This window comes from Meriones unguiculatus, chromosome 17, assembly GCF_030254825.1.
Source record: "Meriones unguiculatus strain TT.TT164.6M chromosome 17, Bangor_MerUng_6.1, whole genome shotgun sequence".
NCBI lineage: Eukaryota > Metazoa > Chordata > Mammalia > Rodentia > Muridae > Meriones > Meriones unguiculatus.
In genome coordinates, this window is record NC_083364.1 from 13,314,154 (window position 1) to 13,331,835 (window position 17,682).

At 40.3% G+C, this 17,682-nt stretch overlaps 1 pseudogene; it reads left to right on the forward strand.

The window, feature by feature from the left end:
* The first annotated feature begins 4,928 nt into the window (after positions 1 to 4,928).
* Positions 4,929 to 15,807, forward strand: LOC132648719 (ribitol-5-phosphate xylosyltransferase 1-like; annotated as a pseudogene).
* Positions 15,808 to 17,682: the final 1,875 nt, after the last annotated feature.

Below are 17,682 nucleotides of genomic sequence, written 5' to 3' on the forward strand. Positions count from 1 at the left end.
CAGTCTGTTGGCATGCCCGGCCTCACCCGCTGGGGCTCCTGCTCGACAGGACCTGCAAACCAGGACCCAACAGACACCTCGCTGCTCTTAGCTTGCTTTTGTCTGCTGTTTTGTTTGTTTGTTTGCTTGTTTATTTGTTTTTCACATCAAAGAAAAAAATGATACAAATATCTTCCAATATTTTGCCCATTTTTTTCCACCAGGCATTGGTTTTTTTGTACTGAGACTACATTTTGCAATGTTCGTGTATATGACTCGCAAACATTTCCTTTCAATCTGCTGCTGTTGATATTTTTTTCAGAGATTTTGATTTGGAGTCATATATGGAAACTTATCATCAATCCTCAAGGTAATGGAGATCATTTTCTATGGTTTCTTTTAAACACTTTATAATAATTTTATGTTTAATCTACAGTCCTTTTCAAGGTAACTTTTCATAGGCTGCAAAAAGTGTAACTATTTTGCTCATGGATATCTAATTATTCCAACACCATTTCTTGAAAAAATTTACCTTTTCTTTATTGTTTTTGCACCAGTGTCAAAAACCAACTAACTGTTCACTTGCACATCGTCATTAAGATGTTCTGTTGAATGCTTGGGCTCACTGACAACACAGTGCCTTGGTCGCTGTGGCTTTATTCTGTCTGGAGTACTGTGCCTCCTCCATATTTCTTTCACTTTTCCAGACTGTTGTCATTCTTGTGCTTCCCTCATGTGCTTTTACTTGTCCGTGTTTCTAAAGCCTCAAGATTCATTATCTATTTGGATTTACTGAATTCCATCAATAATTTAGGGAATAATTGTTACCTCAAACACATGTTCTCTGATGAATGCATGTGCTATATGTCCTCAGCAATTTGGGTCTTTCCTTTTCATTTTATTCTCATTGTATTTTATCATAAAGATTCTCCTGCATGCTTCTATGGACTTAAGTTAATTCCCATTTTTGGAACTGTAGTAAGATGGAAACTTTATTTTCTTTGGCAACTCTACATTGCCAGGCTGTAGGAAAATGACATGCTGTTTTCCACAGTGGCTCTCTCTGAAAGTATTAGGGGAATGATTTGACATTGTGTCACATGAGGTACAGTTCAAAGAACCGGAAATGTTGTCACACTAGTAGAAGACCTGGGCAAACAAGACAAAGTGTATGAGCTAGGAGCGCCAAACATTGGTGACATTTTGGTAGGGATCAGAAGTGAAACTTACCCTGCCCACTATGAAATTATAGAACTAACCCCTAAGTCTAGATGTTGATTAATAAGAGGGAAGTTTAGTCAGAAGCCCCAGAATACAGACATAGAAATCAAGCTGCATCACCAACCTGGGAGTTTTCAAACTGTTATCTTTTAAAGCAGGGAGTCAAAAATAAATAAACAGCTGACAGAGGAAGGTGAGTCCTGGTGCAGTGTGGTGTGAAAGTGAATTAGTGCTCAGAGATCCCAACTGTCCTACTCCTATTGTGTGAGAACACAGCACACAGATAAATATTGCTTCTAGAGTTCAAGGTTGGGCTTCTCCAGACATACACAGCCGAGCTGCAGTTAAGACTGAGTGCAGGGTAGCACAGCCCTCTTTGTTATGAAAGGAGCAGAAATTTTCATGGAAATGCTCTGCTAGTGCTAATTCTCATCTTGACCTGCCTGAGCAAGCTCAAGCCACGGACCGTCAAGAGATCACACAGGCCCCTACCTTTGCAAGTTTGATTCCAAAATGTCTTTCTTCTAGAATGGAGGCAAGGCCAGGCACATTTTGAGGTTCTTCAAAACAAGATTAAACTGTTTTGTTTGTAATGAAATGAGTTGATTAGTTAAAAAAAAAGAAAAAAAAGGAAAAAAAAAAGCTGTTTCTTTTTATTTATTCACTTTCCTGCCAATTGTAGCCAGCTTCCTACTCTCCTCCTGATCCCAACCCCTCACTCTTTCTCTTGACCCCCTCCCCTTCTCCCCTTCTCCTTAGAATGTGGGAGCCCTCACCATCACCAACCCACGCCAGCATATCAAGTCGCCCTATGGCCGCATGCATGCCCTATCAGCAGAACTAACAGTGCCACGTGCCCTTTGGCATCCACATCACTGTGGCAGTGTACACGTCTCCCAGAGCGAGAAACAGTGCTATTTGTCTGGGTTTAGCCCGGTGTGGCACGTGGAAGACATTAATACAGCCAACCATGATGAAGGAGGAGGTCACTGGAACATCAGAGAGCAGGAAGAGTAGGGAGGGGACAAGCCTCAGTGCACAGCTGATGGGGCCAACACAGAGAAATCTTTCTTTTTATCATCTTTATTCCATTTGTTCCCTCAGTTGGAGTGACCTAGAAATAGCTTGCTCATAAAAGATTAGCCACATTTACGCACACAGATCTCTTTAATAACAAACCCAGAATTCTCTTTGTAACATTCTGATTTTTTAACTCAGAACAAGCATCACAAATTCACTGACACATAAGCACCGAACTTCTATAATCTATTTTTTAAAGAATTTGTTAGACTAGATCAGAAACCTCTAATACCATGGTCATATATTTTAAGAGTGTGCCTGCAGTGCCCTCTTCTGTTAACTATAGGTAAGTGCAGTTTCCCATCTACCTTTTAGAAGAAAGTTATTTTGGCAAAAGTGTTCGACTGCAAAATTTTGCAAATTTTGGACAGTTTATTTCTACTGACTTCTTTTGTATTAATGACAGTTTACTCATTTTGTTCTACTGACTTCTTTTGTTGCTATGTTAAGAAGCTACAGCATGGAAGAAATGTATTACAAAGATTGAGTTCTTTTTCCAAAACCCGCAAGATTTATGATTTGTAATAATGTTTCTCCAGGTTGACTATGTTACCATCTCCCAGGCATGGTTCCTGTTTGTAGGATGACCTATGCCACTCAATATTAACCAGTACCTGCTCATGGTAGCCGTCAGGCACACACAGGGGTCTTCTACAAGACAGAGGTGGCCACACACTGCATTTTGACAAAACCAAGGTTCTGTTTGCTCTCCCACATTGCTCAAACAAGTGATGAGGATGTAGGGTGCTAAATAACTACTTGCTGACTGCACATGTGTTTAAGAACATTCTCCAGATTCCAACAGTTTTCTAAAGAGAGATGCAAGTCTGTTTTACTGGACATGAGCCATGAGACCAAAAAACAAAACAAAACAAAACTTAATCAAAGCAATTTTAGATGGCCACAGATCAGACCAAACAACAGGACAATTACATAAGATTCTTCTGTGGGGATGGAAAAAATGTTAATAACTAATTAACATTGCTCTGGTACTAATAATAGGGGATTAATAACACCACGGGTACTGAAAAATAGAATGTATGGTATCATGAATTTTAGATGTTCTCTCGGTCAAAATACCAGTAATTTTATAAAGAGGATAAGTAAAAACATTTTGTAATGTATGATTTAAATTTAGGCTAAAGAGCCTTTCTACTCTTATCAACATTTATAAAAGTTTTTGTGCTACTAAAACTGCCCAGGTTTCTCAGAAATCACAATAGAAAATAACTAAGTTCACATGAAAAAAAATAAAAAATGAAACAAAAAGATCCAATATGCATATAAATAAAGAGTTTAATGAAAGACATTAGAAGATCCAGGCTGGAGAAAAGGCTCAGTCAGTAAAGTGCTTGCAAAGAAGAACAAGGTCCAAAGGTCCCAGTTCTGTCCCAGGACACAGTAATCCCAGGGATGGAAAGGCAGAGGCAGGAAGATCCCCAAGGTCCCTTGGTATCTGTCCTGGCTAGTCTTCTGTTAACCTGAGCTAGAGTCATCTCAAAGGAGGGAGCTTCAATTGATCCATAAGATACAGTTGTAGGTCATATTCTTCATTAGTGATTGATGAGGAAGGGCCCAGCCCATCCTGAATGGTGCCATCCCTGGGCTGATGGTCCTAGTTCTCTAAGAAAGCAGGCTGAGCAAGCCATGAGGAGCAAGCCAGTAAGCAGCACCCCTCCATGGCCTCTGCATCAGCTCCTGCCTCCAGGTCCCTGCCTTGCTTGAGTTCCCGTCCTGACTTCCTTCAGTGATATGTAAGTCAAATAAACCTTTTCCTCCCTGACTTTCTTGTTGGTCACAGTGTTTCATTGTAGTAATAGCAGCCCTAACTAAGACAAGTTGGTACCAGGATTGTGGGGTGTTGCTGTGAGACTGAGCTGACGGTGATGTTTTGGGAGGTTTGCAGAAGGACTTAAAATTTGGATGAAAAAACCATTGAGTGTTGACAGCTTAGTGGGCAGCTGGTGGAGCTTGGAAGATAAGGATGTTGAGAGCGGTGCTGACAATAGAGGCCTGGCTTGTCAAGTTTCAGAGGAAAGCAAAGACTCTGCTGGGCTATTTGTGTGAGGAATCTGTGGTGTCTGTACAGCTGGAGCTGAAGAATCAGCTGTGATTAACAAAAGGCCAGCACCGTTGAAGAGAAAGCTTTGTGTGACTGAGACAATCAGTGCTGGTCAGCCTCAGCTGAGGAACTAGCAGTGCTTAAGAGCCCAGCATCATTAACGTAAACCCTTCTGGAAAGTGTTTTCTCGGAGTCAACACACAGGTGCTGTGTTCCAGAGGTGGCCAAGGCTGTTGGCAACAGAACTTGGTAGTGTACGAGTCACCCAGGTGGTACTGGTTTTGAAGGCATGAAGGAGTGTGGAGATCAGCTGAGACTTGGCTCTGTGAGAAGCCAGGAGAGGCCACTGCTGAAGGTGCAGCCTCAGCAGCAGTTGAAGACCCAGGATTAAAGGGACCATGCAGAGAGCCTCTGAGAGGCTATTGGGGAAGTCCATCCCAGTTGCAGTGACATAAGATGACCACCAAGAAGAGCAACAGCAATGGAATAGAGCCTTCTGGAGCTTAGAAGACAAGCTGTGTGTGCTGCAGGGGGTGGGGCTGGAGAAGTGACCCAAGACCCTTGGAGGAGCCCAGAAGATCATCTGCAAATATTAAAGAAACACACAAAAGAGAAACATGAACACAGTGTACAAATGTGGGGCAAAGCAGCCATTGGTAAGTCAGTGTAAGAGGAAAAGCATGAGAAGACAGTGTAAAGTGTATCCTGTCCTGGTATGGAATTTGCTAGATTGTGTATTTCCTTTAACCAAGTCAGTTTCAGGGAGTCTGTTCTTAAGGCAATGTAGGTTTTCTCTACTGTGTTCCTTGCTCTCTTCTGAGTCTTGTTCACTAAATGAACTGTGAGCATCTGAATTATTCTGCAGTCTGTTTCAGGCAATCTAAAGTAGACTTTGCTTATAAAAATAAAAATAAAGTTACTCTTCAGAGTTCTTCCAGCCACCCCCATTTCCCAGTTTACAAGCCCCTTCCACATATAACTGTTTGTTACAGTGGCACCTCCCTTCCAGGTGTTCTACCTACATAGTACAGTTTGCTGAGGCTGCTGTAGCGAACTGCCAATGGAGCCATTGAGAACGTTTCAGCTTCTGCCTTCCTCAAGGTGGGAGTGTCTGTGTCTCTGGAAGGCTCTGCACCTCAGCAGCTAGGTCACATTGAGACACTCTGCTGTGTAAGACAATAGTCAAAGGATCTAGAGATTAGGGTATGACCTGGAGAAGCGGGGCATTATTTAGCCTGACACATTTGGATGTTTTATACAATGGCCCACATTTTCATACTGGTTGTTAGTGTGGCTTTAAGAGCATGGCATAATGGAAATGGACCAAAGAATATCTTTCAAAATAACTGACAAGGGGTTCTCAGAGGTTGTAGGCCTGCATATTAATGTTACCTCATGTAACAAAACAAAGCATCATGGTTGCCCTTAGGAGACAGGATGAAGTGTCTGTCAGCTTGCAGAGGATGTCTGAGCAAATGGGGAGGTGATATCTATCCCCTTGACACACTGAATGCTTTGGTGTACTTGTAGCTTCAGCGCAAGACAATTAGTCTCTCCAGTCACGATATTAAATTAATTCTAATAATGATGCTATTTTAGTTTATAATATACATTTTGCTTCAGAATATGATGGGTAGCCAGGGTTCAGGAACATTTGGGGTTCCTCGGTATAAGTACAATGTCCTGTCATCTTTACAACTACAGCCACTGAAGTCTGCCCCGCATACAGTAAGCTGCCACACATGATCGAGGATTGTCTCAGTCACTGCCTGCAACCGACCATGGAGAGAAACGTCTCAGCTCAGAGTAAAAAGAGAAAAGAATAAAACATACATTTTCCTAACATTCTAAAATGGATGAGACAGCAGATGTGTCTGCTTTTGTTCTTTGACTACCAGGTTTGTATCTGTGGGAACATGTTTTCGAAGGCACTCTTGATCCCCCTGACATGACTGCGCAATGGAGGGAAGGACAATTGATTGTAGGAAGAACACAGTACAGGTACTGTTAGACAACACTGACCTTGCCTGCCGCGTGACGCCTCATGGACCTACTGGAGGGAATATACTCTCATAAGGATGCTCTATATTTTATCATATAGTATGCACAGTATATTTATACTTTTATAAACCTATTTTATATCTTTATGCTTCAGCTTGGGAAGAAAACACAAATCAATCCTGGGAATGAATAAATAAATAAATAGGTCCTGCTTACACTTTAGTAAACGTTTGCTTATTGAATTAGACATTTCAAGGTAATTTTGGAGGGAAAGCTGGAGACCTGCCTCAGTGGCAGATGAGTTGCCTGGCATGTGCCAGGCCCCGGGGTCAGTCCCCAGTGCAGAGAAGAGAGAAACTAAAAGTCTGTAAATAAATCCTGGGGAGTCTTATTTCTGTTTTGGTTTTAGCTGATGATATGGAAAACTTCATGTTCCGCATTTCATACACTTTACTGGTAAATGAACACAATGTTCTATGCCTTAGAGGACGAAAGTAAACATTACTTTCATGATTTTCTTTTCGTTCATAGTTAGGTTAACCTGGAAATACTCAGAGTCCAACTGTTACTTATTAAAACATTTCATGTCATATCTACTATGATTTACGTGATTATGTAGGCTCCTTTTTTTTCCAAAATTCAAAACTGTTTCTGTTTTGATTTTTAGATTCTAAAAAACCAGTGCAATGCCAAGACTTTTAAGGATTTTACTTTTATTTAACTTACATATCACTGTATAATTCCTTAATTTTCAAATAGAATTAAGGTGATTTTAATTAGAAAAAACATAGTTTTATCATGAAGGTACTGTTTCCAGTTGGCTTTTAACGGAAATAAATATTAGTTGTTTTTACATGTTTACTTCATTTTTGTTATTGTTGTTGTTTCAAGACAGTGTTTTTCTGTGTAGCCTTGGCTGCCCTGGACTTGCTTTGTAGACCAGGCTGGCCTCAAACTCACAACGATCTGCCTGCCTCTACCTCCTCAGTTTTGGGATTACAGGTGTACATCACTGAACCCGGCTTGTCCCGGTTTGTCTTCAATTAAATATTTTATATAATGTTAGTACATGAGGACATGAATACATGTTAGATCATGAATACATGATCCAGTCCAACCTGCATTCCCTCCCCTCCAGTTCCTTCTCTGTACAACCCACCACTTCTCCCTTCAACCTTATGTTCACATGTGTGCCCACATACACACCTCGGCAGCCTGCAGCTACCAGCTGGTTTTGAGAACAGGTTTATGTGGAAGCTCATTGATTAGGCTAGGCTGTCTGGACAGTGAGCACCAGGGATCTGCCTCTCCATCACGACATCAGCCTTTCATCTTAGTTCAAGAATTGTCCTTAGGTCCTCATGCTCACGGCACAAGCACTTTGCCAACCCAGCTAGCTCCCTAGCCTGTCATTGCTGACTCTCTCAAAGGAATCATGCATGCAGTGTAAACAAGTATTTAGCCTCATTGTTCTAATCTCATTGTAGGTTGTGTGTATACTCCTAAGCTTCACACTAGTTAGATTTCACTGCTTGAAAGAGTAAGTGGATCTTAGTGTCAGGAAGGCTGTCATAGAATGTGCAACACCTTGGGTTCAATGGCCAGTACAAAAAAAAAAAAAAAGTGAATGTCTATTGCATGCATAAATTGCTTTCTGTGTTTATAGTTGAGCAGTGAACATGTCAGTGGACTAACATTGCAGAGACGTTTCTGGAATTCAACTAGTCTATAGAATGGAATATGTGAGACTCTCATTTCTTCCCTGAAGGCACAGTCATGCGTGTCATCCTTAAGCGTATAATTACTTGGTATTACCACAGTGATAGAAAACATTGTTAACTACCACGAAGAAAGTCTAAGCCCAGTTTTCCTTTCTGAGGTTTGTACGCAAGATTTTACAATCATGGAAGAAACCTTGTTCTTTCCTCTTAGAGAACTTTGTAGTCAAGTTCTGTGACAGACTTTTAAAATACCTTATTAAAAAATGAAAAGTAGTAGATAATGTATGCAAAGTGAATGAAGTCTCATGGAATCGCAAGTTGTAGTCTCAGTCAAGTTACACTGATGCTAACTTAAGTGAGTTTCAAAACTCTACTGTTTGCACAGTTACTTCGACTGAAATGATTCCTCTGGGCTCGCTATATGGAAGTGCTTACTCTGAAGATATTTTTCAGTTGAAGCAAGCGGTAGAAAAATATATTGAACATTGTAAGTTCTGATGCTTACACATATGCTGAGTAACCCACAAGAGCAAATTAGAATTCTGTACATGATTATTTTCAGTTAATGGATTTTCAGTAATAACCTTAGATAATTAGAACACAAAGAACACAACACTCATTCTGTACATTATACTACTCATACACAAGCCTTATTTTTATAATGTTAGTGTATAGTAGGAAATTTTCGTGTTTTAAACTAAGGGTTGGAAATACAGCTCAGTTGGTAGAACTCTCACTGAACATGCGCACATCTGGCCTTGGTTCCCAGCGCCACATGGACAGGGAGTGGGGCGCACATTCTTATTCCTAGCACACTGAGAGTGAGGGCATCTGTAATTCTCTCCCTTAACTAGATGCGCAGGCATCTTTACCCCTTCTCTCTCGAGCCTTCCCTCACCCTGAGCTCTCTAGGAGGTGATCTCCCTACTCCAGGATGTTCTGCGCATTCCATCCTTCTCTTCTCAGACCATGTTCTGTCAGGTGATGCCTCTCTCTCCTTCATTTTCCTCCCCCACTACATTCTGTTGATCCTCATCCGGAATTTCAGAATGGTTGTCCCCACTCACTGTTTTCACTTCCCAACTGCTCATTCCCTTGCACTTTGACTCCCAAAGTTCAGAACACTTCAGCGGCAGTGATTGCTTGGGGCAGCAGATGACAGTGTGAGTTTTGGAGCATGTCTATTCCTTTTATGAAGACTCTTAAAAATATATTGCAAAGAAGAAAATACAACATTCTCCAACTTGCTAACCACTCAGACTTAATATATCTTAGCTGTCAGGAATTCTCTATGTTTAACTTTCCTCCTAACAGAATAGTTTCTAATAAAACCTTATCTTTTTTTCTTACTCTTTTTATTCTTCACGAAAGAATTGCTATTAGGAATTTAATGTATAATCTCACTCAGATTTTTATATTTCTACTGATGGAAGATATATAAGTATTTTTCCATACTTATTTTTATGTACTTTCATATTTACATAAAATTATCCTTTAAGGGCTGGTAAGATGACTTGCCGGGTAAAAGTGGTTGCCCTTAACTCAGACAACCTGAATTCAACCCCAAGGTCTGCATGGTGGAAGGAGAGAACCAACTCCTCCAAGTTGTCCTCTGGCTGTCACAAGCACGCCTTGGCACGCATGCACATAAATCCTTTTAATTATGCTCAGAATCTCCTGAAGCTTGATGCATTCCTTTACATTGTATCTTAATGCCTTGCCTTCAGTGAAGAAATGAGAGTCCACTCTCATATACTAGCTGAATTTCTACATCCAAAGCTTTCTATTATTCTGTCCCACTTGCTCAGAAGAACTTGCATTATACAAATTGCACTTCCAACAAGAATATTAATTAAATCTTATTCTAGATTTTATATAAAACGATTGAAATTTCCTTTGTTCAGTTTTGTTTATCTCTTGCTTGTGGTGTGTTGTTTTCAACAGCTTCATCACTGGCCCGGGTGTGGTTCCAGGGTACTTCTCCATAGACGTGGACAATGTGGTCCTTGTGTTAAATGGAAGAGAAAAAGCAAAGATCTTCCATGCCACCCAGTGATTACTTTATGCACAGAATTTAATGCAAACCCAGAAACTGCGGCATCTGGCTGTTGTCTTGCTTGGAAATGAATACTGTGACAATGACTGGATAATGCAGTTCCTCAAAAGAAATGGAGGCTTTGTGGACCTACTTTTCATAACATACGACAGCCCTTGGATTAATGGCGCAGATGTTTTCCAGTGGCCTTTAGGTGTAGTAACGTAAGTACAAGATAAGAAAGGCATCCCTCGGGTGTTCTGAAGAGAACGGGGAAGATGGTGTTTTATTTTATTTTATTTTTAAACTCATAATGTGAATTTGAATTTATTTGGAATTTGCAAATTTGTTTGTAGATTTTATACAGACTTAGATAATTAGTAATGTGCTTGACAATTTGGCATAATAGAATTTATGACTTTAGCCTCCCCATGTGCTATTAAGCAGAAATCCAAATCTAGTCAGTTATCTTTTCCTCTGATACACTGTTATATTTGATTATGAAATATTTGCATATTTGAAAGAAAGTGGTAGATTTAATGCATCACACATGAAGATGGTGTTTTAAATGGCAGTAGGTTCACTGGTGATGAAGCAGGCCTATCTTTCCTACCATCAAAAAGAGTGGCCTAGAGCCTCAGTGGCAATAGTAACTACTTTGTTGTATTTTACCGTCTTCTGAGGAGAAATGAAGAGTACTTGTTTGTTCTAAAAATGGATATAGGATAAAAATTTAAGCTTAATAGTGCCCTGAAGAGAGGTTTAGCAGAGAATGAACAAAGACAAAGCCATAATTCTAGTTTAAACAAATACTGTTGTGGCAATATTTTTATATACTGTATAGACTTCCCTTGGGTTTGTGATTGGCTGACTTGATGTTAATCTCAACTGTAAAAGCAGAGGTTAATTAAATGATAGTTTAGGATCCTCAATATATAATCATCCTCCAGTTTAAAAAAAATGGAAAACATTTTTTAAACTTTCTGTGGATAGATTTTTAATAGTAAGAGATAGGCTCTCAGTAGTATATAAACTTTCTGAGGTCAGGAGTTTTCTTCCCAGATTTAAAATAGTTCTGTAGAAATGGGCTATAGAGGTGGCTGGGGCAGTTAAGAACAATTACTGCTCATATAGGAAACTCAGATTCAGTTCTAAGCACCCACATGCTGTGTGTCTCATAGCCATGTGTGATTACAGTTCCAAGGCTCTGAATCCCTGTTCTGAACTCTGTGGGTGCTTGGCTACACATGGAGACAAGCAGGCACACAAATATACTAATATACACATAAATTTAAAAAAAGTAAATTTTAAAATAATGCTTATACACAGTAGGTACTCACATATTTGTTGAGGAAATGAATCATCTCACTGATAGAATTAAATCTGACATTCGTTATTATGTCACTGGTTACCACCATGTCTTAATTCAGACTGCTTTAGCTGTACAAATGTCACTAGAGAAATGCCAGGGACAGGTATTCCCACCCCTATGTGGACAACATTCCAGGCGAACAGGTTTAGGCTGGGACCAGCCTTAAAATTTCAAAAACTTTGTAAGTACACCCAACCTTCAGAAAAATCTATTTATTGAAAAGAGCCTGTATTTGTAGAAATGTTTATACTTTTTCCACATTGTATGACATCACCTACTCGCCTAATAGAAGACAGAAGCATAGTCATTTTGGTGTTGCCAACCTCACCCTATTCCCGATGAGGAGACATTGGGTAGCATCCGGAAACCTTTTGGTTGTCTCAACTGAAGAGGGGGAATTATAACAACTGGTGTCAAGGGGGTAGAGCCCAGGAATGTTATTAAACATGGTGCAGTGTATGGCAGTCTTTAAAACAAAAAGTTATTTGACCCAAAATGCCATAATAATCTTGTGTACAGGATAGACTACAGGCACACATTTATATGCAAACCAGTGCCCATGGAATGAGCCCCCTCTATAGAATAACAGGTTTGTTGTAAGCAGTGATTAATATATCTTCTAGTAAACTGCTGATAGTCCTAACATCTGTATAACCAAATCACCACATAGAGACTGGCTTTATTTAGTTAACCTAGAACACAGTGCTGGGCAATAATTACTCCATCCTAAACATAGTTTCCTAACATTTAGATTTCCCATGTTATACTTGCTTTTTGTGAAATATTATGTCCAGGCCATCTCCACGTAGTTCCAAGATCTCTCCTCCAGCTCTCTCTCCTAGCTCTCCTCTCCTCCCACTGCCCTCTGGCTCCTCCCCTCTTTCCTGTCCTCTGGCTCCTTTCAGCTCAATATTGTGTCTAATTTCTTTATTTTGGGATGTTTGCACACAGTTGAGACAGTATGCTTAAAATAAGTATCACAAGGCAATATCCAGATTGAAACCAGACAGATGGGGGGGGGGGGAATCAGCATTTGAATGAACAAGGGTAAGGTGTATACATTTCAAAAGAATGTTATACCAACACAGGTTTTATTCATTGTTTTATTCTTTGGAATTTTTTTGAAATTAACTCTTCAGAGATCATGATTATAACAGTATATTTTCTTTTTAGTGGACAAATAGGACTGTTTATGTCTATGGTGTACAATGTGCTTAGAAATCATTGTCCTTAACAGATGGCTTAACAAGCCAAGCTGAGGGGCATCCTACCATATAGTAATTCATTACTTGCTTTTATAGATACAGAAAGTTTCCCGTTGTTGAAGCCAGCTGGTTGATGCTGCATGATGAGAGGCCCTACATATGTAATTTTTTAGGAACTGTCTATGAAAACTCATCAAGACAAGCACTGATGAACATTTTGAAACAAGATGGAAGTGATAAACTTTGTTGGGTTTCTGCAAGAGAGCAGTAAGTTCAATGTTTGCATGGTTCCTTCCTGTTGCTCTCCAATCCAAATGTCACCTTGTGTACAAATAGGTTTCCAGAGAAACAGTGGTAACTGCTTACTCCAGCCTCCTGTCTAAAGGTACAGTAGTAACTAAAACGTAGGAAACTGGCTTTTCTCCAGTCTTTCCCATTATAATCAGGAAGCAAGTATTGATGGAGTAATGAAAGTCATTTTGCAATAATTTCTTTTGCTATTAAATAAACACATGGAGTATAAAGCTGAGTGGCCAGGGAATGGATGCCTAAAACATATGCTTCTAGATCTAAAAATTTATTTTTTAATTGTGACAGAAATTGCCTTCTAGATGGATATCACTAATTACTATGAATTTAATACAATTACTGTTAATGTAATTGTATTAAATTCATTTACTCTGAGTTACCAAACAACTGCCAAATGACAAAAACCATCTTACTCATAAAAACAGTGAAAACAAAACAAAAACAGTGCCCTCATAGCACTTGTTGGAGGAGACAAGTAAAACAGTGTGTGTCAGGAGATGGTAATGACGTGTGAGAAGAGAATTAAAGACAAGAAGGCCACAGAGAGGACTGAGGTGGAGGGTATAACATTTGTTTTCAGGTAGCGAAGGAGAGCACCAGGTGGAGGGCTATATTATATACAGGCCTGAAGAGGGCACAAGAGTCAGCAGGGTCCATTTAGAGAGGGGAGGCAAGGCAAAGGACATAAGGCAGGGGGGTGCTTACACAGCAGCTGAAGGGCTGGTGAGTGAGAGGTGGTATGAGAGAGCAAAGTCTTACTGGAGGACAAGCACTAATAAAATGGTTCTGGTTGAGCTGAGCTAGAGGTCAGGTAGTACCCTCTGTGCTCCTGCTGCTTCTAGACCATTCTGTCCTTCTGCACCCGGAACCCCAGTTCTCAGTCTCATGCCAGTGTGTATAACTGGAACTCTGTAGCCCTGAGCCTTCACCTTCACCTTACCTCCCTGATTCCTTAAAGACTGGAGCTCCATTGCCCCTCTGGCTGGCACCAGTCTTGTCTGAATTCTTGGTGACTTCTAAGTCTAGCCAATCCTTCTATCACCTTGGTATAAGGTTTCTTTCCTTTCTCCCCTTCATAGATCATAGGCTTCGATCAGCCATTTCCTGTTATGGTCATTTCCTAAATGACCACTTGCATTTCACATACCACAATGTTTCTCCATGACCTGGAATTCTAGCATTTCTGTTGGTAATCATCCTATCTTGCCATTCCAACTCATTCTCTGTAATGGGACTCCACAGTTCAGCTGGAATTTACAACATGGTTTTTACTATGCCCAGATTGTTCTTCCTGTCCCTGTATCAACTTCTGAATTACACAGCCTAAATTCTACAGTCAACCAGCCCTGCATATATGTTCCCCTTTCTAATTCCCCCATCTAGCGAGCCCTACCTTTCTAGTCTCCCCTTCTGCCCACCCCATAGCCATACTCACGCAGCTGTGCATAAGTTTAGACAGTCTGAAAGCTGAAGAACCCATCACTCCTATATTTCCTAAAGTATTCCCCCTTCGTCCTCAAAGACTGCTTTATACCTTCTGTCCTAACCTCTTGACACCTCCTCAGTCTCCCTTTAGAGATTGGAGCTTATTTCACTAAGAGAATATGAATAGAAAAGAATGCCAGGCTCAGCTTCTGCATGTATGTGGCCTATATATTCATTCCATTCTCAAGACCACAGCCAGATTGATTGTTAAAATGTTTATTGCTTATGTCGTTCCCTCTTCAGAACACTACAGTTGAGTCTTCTGTAAGCAGACTTTATGGTTTTTGACTGCTCACCTAAGTTCCCCTACTTCCACCTTGCTGGCCTCCCTACCAGTTCTTGGGGCTTCAGACTTTCTAGAAAATGTCCTGACTTAACTCAAAGACCTAATGCCCACCACTGGATAAAGCACAGCTGCATCAGAGTAAGACAAGAGGACACAGCACTCCGGAAATACGATTGAATGAATATTACCCATTCGAAGATTGATCACTGGATATTTTTAAATATAAAGTAATAAAATGTTCAGATTATTTCCAAATGTTCAAAACAAAAAAAAAACTTTTCTTAGGTAGTCTTACGTAGCACAGGCTGGCCTCAAACTCGGTATTTAGCCCAGGATGATGTTAAACTCCTGATTCTTCCTATGCCTCCCAACTTGTAGAATTAGGGAATTATATACCCAGTTTATGGATAGATGATGATCAATACTAGGTCTGAGTTCTAGCAGCTGGGCTATACCCACACCCCCAAACCTTAAAGAAGTTTTAAGAAATGTGTTTGGCCCAACATTTTCAATGCCTCTCATATTTATCATCTCTCTGATGTGTTCACATTTTTGATAAATGACATTAAAAGATTTGCTTCAAAAAAGATGCCATAGGAAAGTAAAACCTTACAGGGATTTCCTTGTTGTTTGTTTAATTTCCTAGGTGGTAGCCTCAGGAGACAAATGAAAGTCTTAAGAATTACCAAGATGCTTTGCTTCAGAGTGACCTCACTTTGTGTCCTGTAGGAGTGAACACAGAGTGTTACAGAATATATGAGGCCTGCTCGTTTGGCTCCATTCCTGTGGTAGAAGATGTGATGACAGCTGGCCACTGTGGAAACATGTCCAGTCACCACAGCGCTCCTCTGCAGTTATTCAAGGCCATGGGTGCCCCCTTTATCTTCATCAAGGACTGGAAGGAGCTTCCTGCCATTTTAGAAAAGGAGAAGACTAACTTTACAAGAAAAGATTCAAAGAAGAAAAATGTTACTTCACTGGTACCAATACTTCAAAACAGAACTAAAGTGGAAATTTACTAATATTTTAGAAAGCTCATTTTTTAATCAATAATAAAGGTTAATCATACCTAGCTGTAAGTGTGTGTTCATAAGTGTGAATATGTACAGCACTTGATAAGGTGGCTCCATCAACTCAGTTTCACAGAAGGGACCAAATGTTCTCCTTTTTGGCTACTGCTGTATACAAGATCAAAGAAATGGCGATATTTTACTGAGGCTGACCTGGCAAGATCCTTAAGTGGTTAAAGGTGCTTACTGCCAAGGCTGATGAGCTAAGTTCAGTCCCCCAGAAACTACACGGTAGGGGAGAAGTGAGTCTCATGGGCTGTCATGTGACCGCCCAACAGCATGCACACACAAACACATCAAATAGGTGGATAGATAGATTGGTGGATGGATGGATAGGTAGACAGGTGACTCAGGTTCAATTCTACCGAGATCAAGAAGCCAGCATTTACTGACCGTGCTCAATGCCTTTAACCCACTTTAGGGGCTGGAGTGCTGGCTCAGTGTTTGAAAGTGCTCACTATCCTTGCATATAGCCTGAGTTCAGTGCCCAGCATGCATGGCACACACTCAGCCATCTGTAAGTATTGCTCAGTAGGTCCTGACATGTTCTTCTGTCTTCCATGCACACAAGTGCATATGACACATAAAATAAAGAACTAACTGATAGAGTACTATTTACTAGGGCTGACATCTGGTCATGTCAATAGCAGGATATATGCTGAACAATGGCTGCAAGGTTAGATAGCATCAATGAACTTAATGGCTCTTCTATACAACATGGAAATTATTTTAATATAATTGAAAGGTGCCTGAGTGGGTGTTACGTGCTTTCACAAACTGTATCAACTCTGAGGTGATTTGTATATGAATTAGCAAGTTGTGGCTAGTACACAATGTATACAGTCCCAAAACATTGCACTTGATAACACGTTCTATTTTATGTACCGATATTAGAAATTGCAAACTTTAGGGAAACAGCATTATATGTTAAAACACTGGTTATTGCAGTCAGAAAAAAAAAAAAAACATTAAAAACTTCAGTTTCCATGAGGATTTTTCTCAAGCCAACTAACTGGTCATACTCTCTTCTCAGAATGAAAAGCATCTGTGTCCTTAACATAGTAACAAGACAGCCGGCAAGAACAAGTTTGGAAAGTTTATTTTGGCTCATAGTTTCTGACATCTGCAGGGTACCAAGGCCAGAAAGGAGGCAAGAATAGATGAATCCAGGCTAGCAGAACTGTCAGGCATCAACTATTTGCATCATGGCTGACCAGGTAGAAGAACGCCAGACTACAGAGAGGTGTGTAAAAGTCTCACAGGACCTGCTTTGCCAGCCAGTCCCCTTCTAATGGCTCCACAGCCTTTAGAACAGACTCCATGCTGTGACTAGAGTTCAGGACACTGAGTGTTCATCCTAGGAAGATGGCAGGATAGTGTAAGCATGGAAGGTTAGGAGCCAACAGTTGTCAACTTGGCAATACCTGAGACGCCAGGTCATGTTCCTGGAGCTGTTAGCTTACTGCTGCTTGCTGTCTTACAGAAGATGGTTTGATGACACTATCTTAGCTGGTGATTGCTGTGTGTCCCATCAGTCCAGCAGCCAATTACCTTGGATCTCAGGCTGAAAAAAGAAAGAAAGGATTTTCAGTGTTTATCTGTAAGAGTGTCAGGTCTATCCCTTTTTGCAGAATTGAATTTGTGATAAAAGGAGGGAAACAGGCAAAATAGATGCTTTGGGGGAGCTTGAGGAAATTTAAAAGGTGATCTAAAATCTTTTACAACGGGTTCTGCTGAAATCATGCTAAAAGTTCAATAGTACTATTATCCACCGAAATACCTTTCAAAACTTGTCCAGACCAACAGATACAGCTGTGTTCAGTCAACATAAAACAGATACACTGAACTGGATAGGA